At 45.0% G+C, this 16835-nt stretch overlaps 1 protein-coding gene across 2 annotated transcripts in view; it reads left to right on the plus strand.

The window, feature by feature from the left end:
• Positions 1-12327: 12327 nt before the first annotated feature.
• Positions 12328-16835, plus strand: part of SERPINE2 (serpin family E member 2) — a 70814-nt gene continuing 66306 nt past the window's right edge. The window contains exon 1 of one of the 2 annotated variants that reach the window (XM_086365771.1): positions 12328-12717. The gene's annotated coding sequence lies outside the window, so the exon portion shown is untranslated. Of the gene's footprint in view, positions 12718-13165; positions 13326-16835 lie in introns of those variants that run through there. The other variant, XM_086365761.1, reaches the window with a different exon arrangement.

The following is a 16835-nucleotide window of genomic DNA, read 5'->3' on the forward strand; positions in this document are numbered from 1 at the left end:
TTCTTAAATTTGAATGTTCATATGGCTCAAGTGGGGATCTTGTTCTGATTCACTAGGTCTGGGATAAGGCCTGAGATTCTGGATCTCTAACAAGCTACTCAGTGATACTGATACCACCAGCCTAAGGACTATGTCTTCAGAAGTAAGGGTTTGACCAAACAGAGAAAGAAAAATAACATATGATATCGCTTACGTGTGGAATCTAAAAAACAGTGAAGCAAATGAACTTATTTACAAAACAGAAATAGACCCTGTTAAATTAAAATTGAGGAAATCTTATTCAGAATTCATAAGCAGGAGAGCTGGCCTCTGACCTGCTTCTGACCTGCCTGGGCACTGCCAGGATTCTGTGACTGCCTGTAAGCACAGCAGATCAGGCAGCACTTTAGATAAGAAAGAGAGCGGGCCCTATAATTTCTTAAACCCCTGAGGGTCTGGCCAGGACCCCTCTCCCCTTAGGGCCTTAGCCCAGGGCCTAAGAAATGTTGTGACTTACAAGGTGAAACAAGCAGCACTGCAAATGTAAAACCAGAGCTGCATTTTTGCATGCAAACTAATGATATCAGTTTCTGGCCTGAGATTATAAGGGGGAGCCCCCCAAACTGCAATTCAAATTCTCACCCGTGGAGTGGATGCACCTCCCAGGACACTTTCTCACTTGGGATTCCAGATTGCTGTTAACGGGGGACTTCCCAGCACTGTTCAATTCTGGTGGTCGGCCCAATTTGGTGATGTATATGCTGTCCTATATGCAGGTCAGGAAGCAACAGTTAGAACTGGACATGGAACAACAGACTGGTTCCAAATAGGAAAAGGAGTATGTCAAGGCTGTATATTGTCACCCTGCTTATTTAACTTCTATGCAGGGTACATCATGAGAAACGCTGGGCTGGAAGAAGCACAAGCTGGAATCAAGATTGACGGAAGAAATATCAATAATCTCAGATATGCAGATGATACCACCCTTATGGCAGAAAGTGAAGAGGAACTCAAAAGCCTCTTGATGAAAGTGAAAGAGGAGAGTGAAAAAGTTGGCTTAAAGCTCAACATTCAGAAAATGAAGATCATGGCATCTGGTCCCATCACTTCATGGGAAATAGATGGGGAAACAGTGGAAACAGTGTCAGACTTTATTTTGGGGGGCTGCAAAATCACTGCAGATGGTCATTGCAGCCATGAAATTAAAAGACACTTACTTCTTGGAAGGGAAGTTATGACCAACCTAGGTAGCATATTAAAAAGCAGAGACATTACTTTGCCAAGAAAGGTCCATCTAGTCAACGCTATGGTTTTTCCAGTGGTCATGTATGGATGTGAGAGTTGGACTGTGAAGACAGCTGAGTGCTGAAGAATTGATGCTTTGGAACTGTGGTGTTGGAGAAGACTCTTGAGAGTCCCTTGGACTGCAAGGAGATCCAACCAGTCCATTGTAAAGGAGATCAGTCCTGGGTGTTCTTTGGAAGGACTGATGCTAAAGCTGAAACTCCAGTACTTTGGCCACCTCATGTGAAGAGTTGACTCATTGGAAAAGACTCCGATGCTGGGAGGGATTAGGGGCAGGAGGAGAAGGGGACGACAGAGGATGAGATGGTTGGATGGCATCACCAACTCAATGGACATGAGTTTGAGTGATCTCCGGGAGTTGGTGATGGACAGGGAAGCCTGGCGTGCTGCAATTCATGGGGTCGCAAAGAGTCGGACACAACTGAGCGACTGAACTGACTGAACTGACTGATGCTGTTACTTCTCTCTGTTGTTTCTATTTCTTTCCTTTTAATGACTGTATATTGAGATTAAGTCAAATAATCTATAAAAAACTGAAATTGCTTATTTGTGAATAAAGAGTGGTTTATTTTGTTAACAAATCCTTCAAACCTAAAACTCAAGTAAAACTTTTGGTAAAACAGGCCCACAGACACAGAAAACAAACTTATGGTTACCAAAGGATAAAGGGGTGAGGGGAGTTAGAAGTTTGGAACTCACACACACACACACACACACATGTAAACAACAAGAATCTACTGTATAGCACAGGGAACTCTACTTAATATTTTGTAATAACCTATAAGGGAAAAGAATCTGAAAAAGAATAGATATAAACATGTATAACTGAATCATTGTACTGTACATCTGAAACTAACACAACTTGATAAATCAACTATACTTCAATTAAAATTTTTTTAAAGAAGTAAAGGCTTGGACTACATCAGTGTTTAGATGTATGTGTATAAATGATGTATATGATAGGCCTGTTAAAAAATTCATATTGAGATGGCTGCTGAATGAATAGATCTTGAGATGGATTCCCAGGTGCAACTTTAATAAGAATTTCAAAGATGATCTTGCAGCCATCTTTGGATTATACTTTTAAGAAATGCTGGCCTGTTGATCAGTAAGGTTCCTTCTTCACTCCAGAAGTCTTTGAAGAAATGTTCAATGCTAAGATGATACAGCATTAACACGTCAACAGCATGTGTTAATAGATACAGTTAGTCAAAGATCACACTTACAGGTTCAGTCATTGGTTCCTAGATCCTTCAGGGTCAGTTCAGTTCAGTTCAGTCACTCAGTCGTGTCCAACTGTTTGTGACCCCATGAATCGCAGCACACCAGGCCTCCCTGTCCATCACCAACTCCCGGAGTTCACTCAGACTCACGTCCATCAAGTCAGTGATGCCATCCAGCCATCTCATCCTCTGTCGTCCCCTTCTCCTCCTGCCCCCAATCCCTCCCAGCATCAGAGTCTTTTCCAATGAGTCAACTCTTAGCATGAGGTGGCCAAAGTACTGGAGTTTCAGCTTTAGCATCAGTCCTTCCAAAGAATGCCCAGGACTGGTCTCCTTTAGGATGGACTGGTTGGATCTCCTTGCAGTTCAAGGGACTCTCAAGAGTCTTCTCCAACACCACAGTTCCAAAGTATCAATTCTTCGGCGCTCAGCTTTCTTCACAGTCCAACTCTCACATCCATACATGACCACTGGAAAAACTATAGCCTTAACTAGACGCACCTTTGTCGGCAAAGTAATATCTCTGCTTTTGAATATGCTATCTAGGTTGGTCATAACTTTCCTTCCAAGGAGTAAGCGTCTTTTAATTCCATGGCTCAATCACCACCTGCAGTGATTTTGGTAGAAATGCACAAAGCATAGTTTGGAAAGACTACAGAGGCTTCTTTAGTGGTCCCCTATGGAATTATTACTTTAAAAATGACAATGGATTTCTATGTCTGGTATGATTTAATAATTGACTTTTTCTTTAATAAGAACCAGTCTTATTATTATTATCTCAGGGTCTCATAAGGATGGGACATGATTATCCGCATTAAATCTAAAATGGTGTATAAGGAGAGCTGATAAGGGGGAAGCTGAAGAGGGTAGAACACAAGGACCTTCTGCACAACAAAGATGCTGGAAGCTTGGGACAGCAAGAACTGCCCTACAGGGAGGCAAGAGGCAGTGCATTTCAGCTCCTGCCCTGTGACTGGCTACAGAGATTATTAAACACACTGTGATTTTTTTTTTTTCAATTTTTTTTTCACTCAGAAGCCATTCTTGAGATTTTAAACCCTAGTTATTCTCTCTGCAATCTGAGTCACCTTTGTTAATTCAGGGGTCTTCCTGAACACTTGAAGACAGCTTTCTAACTTGGTGAAGTTGGGAACCTAGAAAAAGACATTCCTTCTGTTTAGAACTGGAAATCTCAGAACACTTGGCTTCACTTTCCCCTTCCCAAACATCTGTCCATAGGGACTGGAAAAACAATAATAAATGCTATTATCTATTGATTTTTATGATGTGCCAGGCACTATGGAAGGCACACCAGAAGAGTTGGTATAGAGCAGAATCAACAAAGAACCAAGACAGACCAGTGAAGATCAAATGCGTGACTTCCTCAGTGGCCCAGTAGCCTTTGTTCTCCTAGAGCAAGGTGTCCAGGTTTGATCCCTGATCAGGGAACTAGATTTCACATGCTGCAATTAAAACCTGGAGCACCCAAATAAATAAACATTTAAAAAAACCAAAAACAATCAATTGTGTGTTTCAGAATTAACAATAATAATGTTGAGGGCTGAATGTTTGTGTTCTCCCAGAAAGAACAACAGTGCGTGCATGCTAAGTCGCTTCAGTCATGGCTGACTCTTTGCAACCCTTTGGACTGTAGCCCACCAGGCTCCTCTGTCCATGGGATTTCCCAGGCAAGGATACTGGAGTGGGTTGCCATTTCCTCCTCCAGGGGATCTTCCTGACCCAGAGATCGAACTCACATCTCTTATGTCTCCTGCATTGGCAGGTGGGTTCTTTACTTCTAAGTGCCACCTGAGATGCCCCAAAATTCAAATAATGTTATGAATGAATGCTTGTCCCCCCAAAATTTATCTGTTGTAGCCCTATTCTGCAGTGTGACAGAATTTAGAAACAGGGTCTTTATGGAAGAAACTAAGATTAAATGAGGTCGTGAGGGTGGGGCCCTGATCCAATAGGCTTAGTTTCCTTATAAGAGGGACTTCAGAGTTCTCTTTTTCTCTCTCCCATTCACAGGCACGAAGAAGAGATCATGTGAGCACACAATGGAAAGAAGGCACCCAGAACCAAAGGGGGAGTGTCTCATCAGAAACTGACCATGCTGGCACCCTGATCTTGGAATTCCAGCCTCCAGAACTGAGAGAAAATAAATTTCTGTTCCTTAAGCCACTCAGTCTACGTATTTTGTTATGGCAGCCCAACCAGAGTAATATAAGTAATAATATCTGTGAAGTTCTTTGGATTTCAAAAAATGCTTACTGCTAAATATCATATTCTCTCTCATGACAAACCTAAAAAGGCATTGCTATTCTTCTTTCAAACTGAGGCTCAGAGAAATCAAATTACTTGCTCACAAACACAATCAAGAGGAGGCAGAATGGGACAGTAACCTAGGCCTTCTGGTTCCCAGTGTCTGGTCTTCTAGTTCTACCCCCATGCAATGGTATAGGGAGCTAGAAGAGAACACAAAAATGAAAACTTAAAGATATGAAAAAAATTGTGATTGCCTTCAAGTTACAGCCTAAACCAAAAGCTTATAACCAAGACAGGATGTGGTCATGAGACATAAACAACCCATACTTAGAGCTGCATACTTAGAGTGCTGAGTGAGGAGATCTCAACACCAGCTAGGCTGAGAAGGGGAAATTGTGAAGCATGAAAATCATTAATTCAGTGGCAGAGAAAGATAGTGAACTAAGTCCAAAATTGATACCTCCCAACCTACGGGTCCTTTGCAAAGTGATTTTTCCACTTCTCTTGTTTTATGCTAAAATGTGTCTCTCCAAAATTCATATGTTGAAGCCCCAACCAGTGTGGGGCTAATTTGAAGATAAGCTTTTCAGGGAAGTAATTAGGATTGTTTTTCAGTTGCTAAGTCACATCTGATTCTTTGCAACCCTACTGCCTGCAGCATACCAGGCCTCCCTGTCCTTCACAGTCTCCTGGAGTTTGCTCAAATTCATGTCCATTGAGTCAGTGATACCATCCAACTATTTCATTCTATGTCATCCCTTTCTCTTCCTGCTCTCAATCTTTCCCAGCATCAGGGTTTTTTCCAATGAATTGGCTCTTTGCATCAGATGGCCAAAGTATTGGAACTTCAGCATCAGTCCTTCCAATGAATATTCAGGGTTGATTTCCTTTAGGATTAACTGGTTTGATCTCCTTGCTGTCCCAGGGACTCTCAGAGTCTTCTCCAGCACCACAGTTGGAAAGAATCAATTCTTCACTGCTCAGCATTCTTTACGGTCCACCTCTGACATCTGTACATCACTACTGGAAAAACCATAGCTTTGACTATGCAGACCTTTGTCAACAAAGTGATGTCTCTGCTTTTTAATACGCTATCTAGATTTATCATAGCTTTTCTTCCAGGGAGCAAGCATCTTTTAATTTCATGGCTGCAGTCACTACTGCAGTGATTTTGGAGCCCAATAAAAAGAAAATCTGCCACTATTTTCATTTTTTCCCCATCTATTTGCCATGAAGTGATGGGACCGGTGAGTTTTAAGGCAGACTTTCACTCTCCTCTTTCACCTTCATCAAGAGGCTCTTTAGTGCCTCTTTGCTTTCTGCCATTAGAGTGCTATTTTCTGCATATCTGTGAGGAAACAAGTGTGAGGCTCTTCTCTAATATAACTGGTGTCCTTATAAAAGGAAACAACAACAAAGATCTCTCTCTCTCTCTCTTCATGCACACAAAAAGACTACAGGAGGACACAGTGAGAAGGCTGCCATCTGCAAGACAGGAAGATAGGTCTCACCAGAAACCAACCCTAAGAGTACCTTGATCTTGCATTTCTAAGATCTCTGTGTGAGAAAAAATGTCTGTTGTTTAAGTCTGTGATATATTATTCTGGCAGCTCTAGGAGACTATTGTCTCTCTCATCGAGAAGCAGAGTCTACTACTCCTCCTTCTTTGAGATAGTCCTACTTTGAATGTCACAGAAGTGACTGAATGCAACAGAGGTGTATGTATGTGAAAGTCGCTCAGTTATGTCTGACTCTTTGTGACCCCATGGACTATACAGTCCATGGAATTCTCCAGGTCAGAATACTTGAGTGGGTAGCCTATCACTTCTCCAGAGGATCTTCCCAACTCAGGAATCGAACTGGGGTCTCCTGCATTGCAACTGAGATACCAGGGAAGCCTTGCAACCGGAAGTGACACTGTACTAAATCCAAGGCTAGTCCTTAAGAGGTCTTGCAAGTTCTGGTTTCACCCTCTCAGAGTCTTGCGCTATCATGTAAAGAAGTCTGCATATTGCTGGAAAATCAATGTAGAAAGAAGCCTCTTAGTTTGAAATATGAAAGGAGGGGAAAGGCCCATAAAGATGAACGAAGTGGAGGAGAGAGAAGATGGAGTTCCAGCCAAGCCTGTTTAGGGTCCATATATGTGAGTGGCACCATCTTAAATCTTGCAACTGCGCATGTCCGACAACACTAGGTGAGTCAGAGATGAACCATCCTAGCTGAAGTGTGCCCAGCTAACCCATAAAACTGTGAACTAACGAAGTAGCTACTTTAAGCCATTAAGATTAGGATAGTACATAATACAAGGCTAGAAATTGATACAGGTGGAAAGAAAAGGTATTTGGGGTAGATAGAATGGTTCAAACAAGGGTACAATAGTAGAAAACTATAATATAAATTTAGATGAGCAATTCTCATTGGTAAAGCCTTTATGAACATATTAGAAAAAATAAGAGGATAAGGTTAGCAAGGTAGGTTAGAGTTAGAGTGTGGTGAGGTTTCAATGTAATAATTTCTTACTGAGCACTTACTATCTACATTCAGCTAAACCCTTTTCATGGACCAGCTGGTTCTCACATAACTCTCGTGTAGGTTATACTATTACTTGAGGCTCAGAGGTTAAGTTACTTGAAAAAAAAAATGTTTTGATGAGACTGGTATTTGAACTCAGGCACTCTAACTCCAGAACCTATGACACCAACCTCTACAAAAGATGGCCTAAGCCAAAGAATTTGGTCCTTAGTGATAAGCATGAAACCATTTTAAGCAATGAAGTGGCCTAATTGAAGCAGTGTTTTAGAAAATTAAGCAGGCAGAGGTGGATAGAATCTGGAAGCAGAAAGTTTAGGATACATTGGAGTGGTCCAGGTATGAAGTGAAAAGAGTGAACTAATTTGAAAAAAAAAAAAAAGAGCAAGGGATAAATATGAGAGACATCTGCTGCTGCTGCTGCTGCTAAGTCCCTTCAGTCACGTCTGACTCTGTGTGACCCCATAGATGGCAGCCCACCAGGCTCCCCCGTCCCTGGGATTCTCCAGGCAAGAACACTGGAGTGGGTTGCCATTTCCTTCTCCAATGCATGAAAGTGAAAACTGAAAGTGAAGTCGCTCAGTCGTGTCCTACTCTTAGCGACTCCATGGACTGCAGCCTACCAGGCTCCTCCATCCATGGGATTTTCCAGGCAAGAGTGCTGGAGTGATGAGAGACATCAGGAAGACGCTATTAATCCCATCCAGGAAATGGCTGGATATAGGATAAATAAAGGAAAGAGGTGTTGTCAGAATTCATTTCCATCTTCTCGTTTCTGTGACTGAGATGGTAGTCATCCCTTTAAAACCCTTGTGGCAGTGGTCCCCAACCTCTTAGATCCAATGCCTGATGATCTGAGGTGGAATTGACATAATAATAATAGAAATAAAGTTCACAATAAATGTAATGTGTTCGAATCATTCTGAAACCAGCCCTCTTATCCCCTACCCATGGAAAAAAAATAGTATTCCATGAAACTGTTCCCTGTTGCCCAAAAGGTTGCAGACTGCTGCCTTATGGAGTTCAGGAGGAAGAGATGCTTTGGCAGGGAGATAATAAATTGGCTTTAGACATGTTAGGTGGGAGGTGATGGTGGGATATGAATTAGAAGTATCTGCCAGGTATTTGGAGATAATAGGAGAAGGAACTTGGACAGGGGTCAAGGCCATCTGTAGATACAGGCTTGAAAATCATCCAGAACTAAGAAAAATTACATGCATCTAGAATGTCTCTGTTAAGAGTCCTTGGTTACAAGCAACAGAAACCAAATCTAACTAAAGAAGAGTCCAGTGAGGACTTTTAATCAGAAGAGTCAGGGACCAAGGTGGTTCTGGAGATCCAGATGGGAAGAACTCATAAACAATCTTAGCAAGCTAGGATGAGTCAGTTCCAACTACTTTCCCCACTCCTTTCAGTATTCAGGGTCCTGGGAAGGGATCCAGTGAGTTTGGTCATATGTCCATCCCTTGGCTAGAAGAAGTTAAAGACACCATGTCATCCACTGCTAACAAGGTGATGCATAAAGCAGGAGAGGTAATTCTCCAAAGGCAACCAGATTTGGCAATCAAAAGACAGGGAATAGATAGGGGTGACCACAAACCAGTCAATGGTCCTGCCACTGACAGAATATTTGAAGGAGAGGAGACAGCTAAGGGCAGACAAGTATATGGCACATGTGGCATATGTGGCAGGAGGAAGATTTAATGAGCCAAAGATAAAGGCTGGCTGAGGAACTGGAGGATAGAGAAAAAGCAAAGGAATTTCAAAAATGGACAAAACAGCAGAGTTCAATGGTGCTAAGAGAACAAGGGTGATAATGAATGATGGAAAACCACTGGGGTTGGCATTGGAGGTTACTGGTAACTTCTTAGAGAGAAGGGTCGTGAGGGAGATACAGTGACGCAGGTATGAAGAGAGGGCAGAGAGAGTATAAAAGAGACGTGGCATCCCTGTTCAGTGATAAAAGGAAGAAGAGTTAGGCTCTTGTTTTAATGGGTGAGCATCACAATGACCCTCAGCGCCCAGGGCTTTCCATTTTCTTTGGTCAAATACAAGTAGCAAGTCATCCTCAACACAGCACCTAGCGATATCTTTTCTCTGAAGCTCTTGGGGAAAAGTATTGATGACAATGGGAAAGGGTGAATTGTTTCAGAAGTTACAGCAAGAGGAAACTGGATTTATTTGAAAGCCAACTTGAAAGAGAAATAAAAAGACAATTGCCTATTACAAGCTAAAAAAAAAAAGAAAAAGAAAGAAATTAGACCAATGCAACAGCCCCAGAAACTAATTGTCTAAGTGAACTATTGTAACCAATCTCCTTGCCTCTGGTTAAAACCATCTTATGAAACAGCATTTGCATCTGTGAAGTTGTGTAACAAGTCGAGTTGTGATGAAATGTATTTTAAATAGAGGTTAGATAGGAGAGGAGCAACCATTATTATCTTATTATAGAAACATCAGTAGTTCTTCCAGACAAAACACCATCACCCATTGGGAGCTAAGGGTAGTTTTTATTTAAATACAAGGTCATACTGTTTGGGTGTTTGAGGGAATGGTGGGGGTGGGGCGGGGGGGGTGGATTTTCATCTTCTTCCAAAGCACTCAAAGCTGGACCTCTTCCAAGAGAGGAAACGAGACTAAATAGATCATTTGTTTTATTCTGTTTGGGCATTTTCTTGCATTTCTCCCAACTGCAGCTTATGGACACAAAGCCAAACTCAGAGACTGGCTGGAGCTGGCTAAACTCCAGGTCACTTGAAAAAAAAATTTTTTTTTAAGGAATAAACAATTTGAAGCTCTATCAGAGGATTAAGGCAAGCCACACAATTGAAGGACAAAATGAAATCCTGCTATGAATGTGAAGTCGTAAAAAAAGAAGTGGATAGGAGCATTAAACGATTTGGATTTTTCAAACAAAACAGAGGTAGAGACAGGAGGGAAATGCTGATTGAAAATGCACACCAGTGAAAAATCCATTTCAGTGAGGGTTAAACACCAGAGGAACTGCTGCTCATGGGCACCAAGTGAGGTAGGAACAACACAGCTACTTTTGGGCAGCCCCTAATGATGGGTATCAACGTGCCTGGTCACTTGAGTGACATGGAAAGCTTGGGAGATTGCACTTATGTCCTCTTGCTGGCAATGGGGAGACTGGCCAGCAGCCTCCATGCACATTCTGTAGCAAGCATAGTTGATATTCCCAGCATATCGCACTGGCAGAATGGGTCTTTGTCTTGAATCACTTCCCTCTGGGAGGCACTCATTGGCAGTCTCATCCAATGTCCAAGGAGAGAGAAAGGCCCATTAGTGGCTAGGCATAGTTCAGCATATTAGTTAACACTGCATCCTGTCTGATTTCAGAATTGACAAGTCATGTACAGTATTGCTCAAAACATTCCTTCGACAGTCCTGGGTAGAGCGGAGAAGTGAATGGTCAGAGACAAGTTCCAAAGATTTCGGACTGTCTTTTAGAGATGAAGAATCTGAACCCTCACTATGTTCTAATTGGGAAAATAAAACATTTTTCACCTTAAAAAAAAAGTTGATTCCATTAAAACAAGAGACTGACACCCTCTAAAATAATATTCATTTCTTTCAAAAATCAGAGTAATTTTACCAAAAAATTTGAAATTGAAAGTAATTACCAAAGTGTTTGAGACATGAATCAATCTAGCATGTTAATATCCTGATTATGATATTATACAGTAGTTTCACAAAATGCTACCCAATTATCTCAATAAAAGTGTTCAGTTTAAAAAACATGATGGAGTAAGCAGATAAGAATCCACCTGCCAATGCAGGGGACATGGGTTTGATCCCTGGTCCAGGAAGATTCCACATGCCACAGGAGCAACTAAGCCAGTGTGCCACAGATACTGAGCCCACGTGCTGCAACTACTGAAGCTCGCGAGCCCTCAAGCCTGTGCTCTACAACAAGAGAAGCCACCGCAATGAGAAGCCAGTGCATTGACCCTACAGAGTGGCCCCCACTCGCCACAAGTGGAGAAAGCCCACACACAGCAACAAAGACCCAGTGCAGCCAAAAATAAATAAAACGTTTTCAAAAGTGATAGAGATAGAAATGGATGGGGGGGGGATCATGCAGGCTTTCATAAGCTGGCTTCACCTACATCTTGGTTCTCATTTGTTTCTCCTCTAGTCCCCTGGATGACTCCTATCTGGAAGACATTAATCCCAGTTTCTCAAACACATGAATCCCAGTTTCTCCATCTCTGGGCTTTCTCCTCTAGCCTCTTCCACCTCCATCTCATTGTTCCCAGCTCCAGCTCACCCTGCCAGATGAGACCAAGCGATAACCCTGTCCCTGGAGCAATACCTAACCTTGCTAAGAGTCACTTGGCACTTGTCCACCCATTAGTCAACAAATATTTATTGAGCAACTACTTTGATGGAGTACTGGCTTCAGGCACTAAGAACTAGGTGAGTTAGAAACCATATTCAACTGGTTTCTCTTCCCTGCTTTCTGGGAGTATATATTCTAATGAAGAAGGATGGGGAAAAAACTAGCCAAGAAACAGGTGGAAGAGAAAAATCATGATGAGAGTTACGAAGAATGTAATGGGTTGGAGAAAGGAAGAAGTGGCTTTAGCTCAAGTGACCAGGAAAGGTTTTCTAGAGATGGTGACATTTGAGTTGTGACCCGAGGTAAAAGGAAGTAGTCATGAGGAAGACCGTAGGGAGAAAAAAAAAGCATTTCTGGCAGAGGGAACAACAAGAAAAAAGGATCTGTATCATGCATATAACTGAATATAAATACTAGACATGAGAGTAAAGTAGTGAAAGGCATTTTCTCTTTGTGGACTGTTTCCTTTTTGTTTTAGGACCAAACCTCCCATAGATAGTTTCCCTATATGAGAGGCTGTGAAAACCCTTCTAAGAGTCCAAGATGCTCTCATCAGTACGTGCAAGCTTAGTTCAAGGATGTGTTTCAGATTTACATTTTTTTTTTTTTCACAGTTGGGGCCGTAGGCCTGGTGATGAGGATTCCGCACTGTATAAGGGCGACATAAATTATATGTCATTAAAGTTGGGTACCCACGAACCTAAGTTGACGCAAAGGAGGGCTGAATACGGGAGATCTGGGTAACACAGATGGAAGCGGGACAGTGATTTGTCGCCAGCCTCTGGGGTCTGTGCCTCTCTGCAGCGCACAAGGTCCCATCGGCGGCAGTAACCGGTTGGGAAGGGCCAGATGCCCTGGGCTCTGCGGCTACCTTACGCTGTCACCACAAGCAGGAATTCAGTTTTCTGGATTCCCTCGTCTGCCTATTGCCTAGGGCGACCAGCGGCCGCTCCTCTGTCCCCGAGGCCGGGAGAAGTCGGCTCTGGGGCACCCGGCGATCTGTCCGTCCCCAGCCGCGACCTGCCACCGTTCACCCCATCACCCGGAACGGTAGGCAGTCTCCCGGGCGTCCCAACCCGTCTCTCCTGGGGTGGGCTGGGGGATGCGGGGTTGGGGAACAAGCCCAGACGACTCGGCTGGCGTCCCAGGGACGCACCGCGAGTCCTCGGGTCCCTCCCCACCTCCCACACCCCCCGCCGAGCCCGGCGACCCACGTGCAGCACGGCCCGGGCTGGCGCCGCACCTCGGGGTCGGCGTGTCTCCCGGCGCTTTCCAGGCGCAGCCCCGGGACGGGGACCCGCGGGGAGGGGGTGGCCTCAGCGGGGCGGCGGCGGGAGCGGGGGCGCCCCGGAGTGCGGGCGCGGGGACGCGGCAGCCGCCGGCACACAAAGAAGGCGGCGGGAAGGCGGGGCGGGGCGGGCCGGGGGCGGGGGCGGCAGGAAGGGGCGGGGGCCGCGCGGGCAGCCGATAAAGCCCCCGCCGCCGTGGCCGGCGGTTCGCGCTGTAGGGCTGCCGGGCTGCGCGGCTTGTGCAGGCGCCGCCGCCTCTCTCCTCGCCGCTCTTCCTCCTCAGACTTCCCCCGCCCCGCCAATACCCGGCTCCGGCTCGGGCCGCGCCGCGCCCCGCGGCAGCCACCTGGGGATCACGATCGAGGGGCGGTGAGTACGGGGCTGCGCGCCCGCGGCCGATCCCGGGCGCCCGAGGGGCGGGAGGGAAGCGGCCGGGGCTGCCCGCCACGCCGGGGACGGTCCCGGGGCTCAGCGCGCCGCAGGCTCCGCGCCGCGACCTTGCGCCCGGCCGGGAGGCTGCGGGGCGAGCGGGGCCCGAGGGCGCCGGCGTCGGGCGGAGGAACTTTCTCAGTCTCGCCCGACCGGGCTGCCTCGGCCACCGCGGCGTGCGGGCCCGGCCCCGCGGGGAGTCGGGGTGGGACCAGGGCTGGTAGCCGAGGGGCCGCGCGTGCGGTGGCGTCCAGGTGTGCCCGCGACCGGGAGTTCTGGAGCCGCCGTGGCTGCTGCCGGTCCGTCCTAGCGGGCGCCCCTGACCCTGAACTTGGGGTACCCAGGTACTCGCGGGCGTCCCCTACCCCGTACTTTACTGGTGCACCTTCTGTTAGGGAGGACTCCTACGGACTCCTACTTGTTACCGCTGCCTGAGCAGGGTAGGGGTAACCGGTGGTTTGGGGGAGAACCTTTAAATTGGTTTCCTGCCTCCGATTTAACCCTGTGGAGCAGATCTTTCTTTCTTTCTTTTTTTTTTAATCGCCTGTCGCAATGGGACTTGCAATACTGATTAGTGCCTACAGGTAAGGTGAAAGTACTCAGAAATTCTGGGGGAACTGGGTGTTTAATTTGCCTACAAACTGAGTGCGGAGGGAAGGCTTCTATTACATAAGACAGCACTCCACCTTCAGGTGTCATGGAAGATGCTCTCAAAGGTTTTACTGTTTTAATGAACGAAAAATAATCTTCGCCTATGTCTCTCTTGAGAAATCTCTAATGCTGCTGTGGCTTGCTTTGACTACTTCTCAGGGAGCGTTTTTATATTTATATTCTTATATTTAGCATCAACATAAAAAGGTGTTTGAAGATTTGACTTCCTCTTTCAAGCCAGGAAGCAGTTTACTCCTCTGAACTGTTAAGGAGCAATCTACGTGATAATTTTATACTTTGGAGATTTTATATCGAAAGTTGAACACTGATAACTGGGAAAAATGTAAGCGTTGCTAATTTGTATATATAAAGCACACTTCAGAAATTGAAGATACCTTCCATGCTGTCTGCATATCTAAATCAGTAATTATGTGCTGTTTGCAGTGTTTTAGTGAAAATTTTCTTCAGGCATGCAAATAAAGGTTTTAGCTGAAATCATGTAAGGTTTCTTTCAACTCTGAGTTTTGATTCTTTCTTGAAATGAGGTTCAAAAATATTGTACAGTGTAGGGCAATTACTGAAGGTCAGCAAGGTGTCATCTTTCTTTTTTTTAATTCTTTAAAAAACAAATCTATGCAGAAAATTTCATCCCCCGTGAACTTTACTTATTAGTGTAATTTTTAAAGGACAGAAATGAGTCAGTCTCTAAAGGACAGTAATTTTCAGTTCCACACGTCAGTAACTAGATACTAGTCAGAGATTGTTTGAGGTGGCAGAGTTGGAAATGAGGTGGGGACCTAGTCAGGTCCCAGCTACCCGTCTCTGTGGCTGTCCTCTGCCAACCTGTCCCACAGCATGGACAGTTGACCCGTGGGCTTTCTCTCCTCCCCTCGTCCCACAGTTCATGTGGAAGATGCTCCCATGCCTGCTTCTTTGACCATCTCAATTCCAGGGACCTCTACCCACTCTCACTACTGGGTCCTGTACATCCGGGTCTTGCCCTCACCCAGAGTTGCTCAGCTTCTGAAATCAGCATCTCAGTGTCTCTGCACTGCAAGCTCCTTCCTTCCGGGTTGCAGACTGGTCCTCCCATCACAACTCTTCTTGACCACAGGAGATCTCTTCCCTACCCACCTTCCACTTTGGCAGGTGACTCATGACCCATTCAAATCCTGAAAGACAATGCTGTGAAAGTGCTGCACTCAATATGCCAGCAAATTTGGAAAACTCAGCAGTGGCCACAGGACTGGAAAAGGTCAGTTTTCATTCCAATCCTAAAGAAAGGCAATGCCAAAGAATGCTCGAACTACCGCACAATTGTACTCATCTCGCACACTAGTAAAGTAATGCTCAAAATTCTCCAAGCTAGGCATCAGCAGTACGTGAACCATGAACTTCCTGATGTTCAAGCTGGTTTTAGAAAAGGCAGAGGAACCAGAGATCAAATTGCCAACATCCGCTGGATCATGGAAAAATCAAGAGAGTTCCAGAAAAACATCATTTCTGCTTTATTGACTATGCCAAAGCCTTTGACTATGTGGAAAATTCTTCAAGAGATGGGAATACTGGACTACCTGACCTGCCTCTTGAGAAACCTATATGCAGATCAGGAAGCAACAGTTAGAACTGGACATGGAACAACAGGCTGGTTCCAGATAGGAAAAGGAGTACGTCAAGGCTGTATATTGTCACCCTGCTTATTTAACTTCTATGCAGATTACATCATGAGAAACGCTGGGCCGGAAGAAGCACAAGCTGGAATCAAGATTGCCGGGAGAAATATCAATAACCTCAGATATGCAGATGACACCACCCTTATGGCAGAAAGAAGAGGAACTAAAAAGGCTCTTGATGAAAGTGAAAGAGGAGAGTGAAAAAGTTGGCTTAAAGCTCAACATTCAGAAAACGAAGATCATGGCATCTGGTCCCATCACTTCATGGGAAATAGATGGGGAAACAGTGGAAACAGTGGCAGACTTTATTTTTGGGGGCTTCAAAATCACTGCAGATGGCGATTGCAGCCATGAAATTAAAAGACGCTTACTCCTTGGAAGGAAAGTTATGCCCAACCAAATAGCATATTAAGAAGCAGAGATATTACTTTTCCAACAAAGGTCCGTCTAGTCAAGTCTATGGTTTTTCCAGTGGTCATGTATGGATGTGAGAGTTGGACTGTGAAGAAAGCTGAGCACTGAAGAATTGATGCTTTTGAACTGTGGTTTTGGAGAAAACTCTTGAGAGTCCTTTGGACTGCAAGGAGTTCCAACCAGTCCATCCTAAAGAAGATCGGTCCTGGTTGTTCATTGGAAGGACTGATGCTGAAGTTGAAACTCCAATACTTCGGCCACCTCATGCAAAGAGTTGACTCCTTGGAAAAGACTCTGATGCTGGGAGGGATTGGGGGCAGGAGGAGAAGGGGAGGACAGAGGATGAGATGGCTGGATGGTATCACTGACTTGATGGACGTGAGTCTGAGTGAACTCTGGGAGTTTGTGATAGACAGGGAGGCCTGGCGTGCTGCGATTCATGGGGTTGCAAAGAGTTGGACACGACTGAGCGACTGAACTGAACTGAATGACCCCTTCTGCCAGGAAAACAGGAATCACTGGATTGATGTCTCTCCATGTCCTACCCCATTTCCTTCCCGCAGACTTTTCCACAGTTACCCACATCCAGGAAATCTTAAGCAGCTGTTGTGTCCAAGCACTTTGTTAGGCCCTGATGTATGGTAAACAGCAGGTCCCTGCTCTCCTAGAACAGTCTTTCTTGTGGAAGCAGGCAGACAGAAAGCAAACGTAA

This window comes from Bos grunniens, chromosome 2, assembly GCF_055505025.1.
Source record: "Bos grunniens cultivar Pamir isolate PY7600 chromosome 2, Bosgru_T2T1.0, whole genome shotgun sequence".
NCBI classification, from domain to species: Eukaryota; Metazoa; Chordata; class Mammalia; order Artiodactyla; family Bovidae; genus Bos; species Bos grunniens.